Source organism: Schistocerca nitens, chromosome 7 (genome assembly GCF_023898315.1).
Source record: "Schistocerca nitens isolate TAMUIC-IGC-003100 chromosome 7, iqSchNite1.1, whole genome shotgun sequence".
NCBI lineage: Eukaryota > Metazoa > Arthropoda > Insecta > Orthoptera > Acrididae > Schistocerca > Schistocerca nitens.
This window is the reverse complement of record NC_064620.1, coordinates 308,562,399-308,564,898: the sequence shown is the minus strand read 5'-3', so window position 1 is coordinate 308,564,898 and position 2,500 is coordinate 308,562,399. Positions and strand designations below refer to the sequence as shown.

The 2,500-nt window shown below is 58.5% G+C and overlaps 1 non-coding gene across 1 annotated transcript in view; it reads right to left on the bottom strand.

Moving 5' to 3' along the window:
• LOC126197019 (small subunit ribosomal RNA) overlaps nt 1-379 on the bottom strand; it is a 1,909-nt gene extending 1,530 nt beyond the window's left edge. Inside the window, exon 1 of the ribosomal RNA XR_007539430.1 lies at nt 1-379. This exon is cut by the window's left edge and continues 1,530 nt beyond it. This is a non-coding gene — a ribosomal RNA (small subunit ribosomal RNA).
• Between the last annotated feature and the right edge of the window lie 2,121 nt (nt 380-2,500).

The following is a 2,500-nucleotide window of genomic DNA, read 5'->3' as shown; positions in this document are numbered from 1 at the left end:
CGTTACCCGTTACAACCATGGTAGGCGCAGAACCTACCATCGACAGTTGATAAGGCAGACATTTGAAAGATGCGTCGCCGGTACGAAGACCGTGCGATCAGCCCAAAGTTATTCAGAGTCACCAAGGCAAACGGACCGGACGAGCCGACCGATTGGTTTTGATCTAATAAAAGCGTCCCTTCCATCTCTGGTCGGGACTCTGTTTGCATGTATTAGCTCTAGAATTACCACAGTTATCCAAGTAACGTGGGTACGATCTAAGGAACCATAACTGATTTAATGAGCCATTCGCGGTTTCACCTTAATGCGGCTTGTACTGAGACATGCATGGCTTAATCTTTGAGACAAGCATATGACTACTGGCAGGATCAACCAGGGAGCTGCGTCAACTAGAGCTGAGCAGCCGGCCGCCCGGGAGTGTGTCCCGGGGGCCCGCGCGAACACGCAAGCGTCCGCTCAATTATTCTGCAAACAGGAGGAGGCTGGGCTCCCCTGCACGATACACCTCGAAACCCTCTCAGGTCCCGGCGGCGCGCAGCGCCGTCCTAAGTACTTGGTCGGGTTCGAGAGAGGCGCAATCGCCCGGAGATAGGCGAGTAGACGCTTTCAGTGCGACCACCCGTGCTCCCAACTGAGCTTGCCGCTGCCGACAGAGGCCCGGGAGCGTGCTGTCGTGGTGTTGCCGGCGGGAGACAACACGCGGCCACAAACAGTGACCGGGCAGCTCCAACGCCAGCGCCACAGAGGGGCAGAGCCCCACTTGGGTGCCAAAGCGAACTCTCCCAGCACAGCGCACGCGCCAACACATCCGCACAGCTGCGATACAAACCACCTGCGAGAACCGCGGGGGCGACCGAGCAGCAGACGGCGTCGCGGCGCCGAGTGCCGGGCGGCGGCGCATCCTCAACGCACACAGTCCTCAATCGGACCAGCACACTGCAGATGTCCACCGCGCTTCGCACCGGGCCCGGGAGGACCCACTTTGGCCGCACGGCGCCGCGCGCTGGGTGCGCCGGCACGCAGATGCGCCGCCTGCCGCCTCCGTCAGCCGGCGCGCCTGCCACTGGGCGCCCCCACCAGCCGGCTGCCGCGCGTGCGCCCACGCAGCGCGCGGCCAGCACGCCGGGCGCCCCCCCCTCACCGGCCGGGGACGGTCCCACCCAGCCACCGCCGCGTATCGCTTCATACCCACATGCCCACTCATGTTCGTGGGTATGACGGGTGTCGCTGAAGCAACCGGTTAATACCTGTACCGATCGTCGATATCAACGATTCACCTCCAGCGCGAACAACCGCGCAACAACGGATTTCCAGTTCATTTGCGTAACTTGGGCAGCAAACGTAGACATCCATCTACATTTGCGACTTCTACGAGTCTTGCATGCCTGGATGTTGTGTGTCACGACGCACTCCATCAGCATACATACACGCTGCGACGTGTGCACGAAAGAACACGTGGAAGGTGGCCAGCGTACGTATGCGAATGCCATTGCACAGCTGCGAAGCGCATTCAACACGCGAACTCCTGACCGACGAGCTAGAGGTGACAGGAGGGGAGGGGGGGGGGGGGGCGGGGGCGATATACGTCCTATTGCAGTACACAATACAGTGGATAGCGGGACCATGTGGAAAGTAAGCAACACTCGCAAGATGTGAGGGTACGCACCGTAAAATGAATCAATACGCAGAACACCACAGTGTGCGCGAAGTGAACTATGTTGAGATGGTTGCAATTAGGCAACGCTACACGAATTCCTAGATTCATATAACTAACAATTACAGGGCAGGTTAAGGCGCAACGTGGGTTAGGTTAAGGCGCAACTTGGGTTAGGTTAGGGCGCAACGTGGGTTAGGTTAGGGCGCAACGTGGGTTAGGTTAGGGCGCAACGTGGGTTAGGTTAGGGCGCAACGTGGGTTAGGTTAGGGCGCAACGTGGGTTAGGTTAGGGCGCAACTTGGGTTAGGTGAGGGCGCAACGTAGGTTAGGTTAGGGCGCAACGTGGGTTAGGTTAGGGCGCAACGTGGGTTAGGTTAGGGCGCAACGTGGGTTAGGTTAGGGCGCAACGTGGGTTAGGTTAGGGCGCAACGTGGGTTAGGTTAGGGCGCAACGTGGGTTAGGTTTGGGCGCAACGTGGGTTAGGTTTGGGCGCAACGTGGGTTAGGTTAGGGCGCAACGTGGGTTAGGTTAGGGCGCAACGTGGGTTAGGTTAGGGCCCAACGTAGGTTAGGTTAGGGCGCAACGTAGGTTAGGTTAGGGCGCAACGTAGGTTAGGTTAGGGCGCAACGTAGGTTAGGTTAGGGCGCAACGTAGGTTAGGTTAGGGCGCAACGTGGGTTAGGTTAGGGCGCAACGTGGGTTAGGTTAAGGCGCAACTTGGGTTAGGTTAAGGCGCAACTTGGGTTAGGTTAAGGCGCAACTTGGGTTAGGTTAAGGCGCAACTTGGGTTAGGTTAAGGCGCAACTTGGGTTAGGTTAAGGCGCAACTTGGGTTAGGTTAAGGCG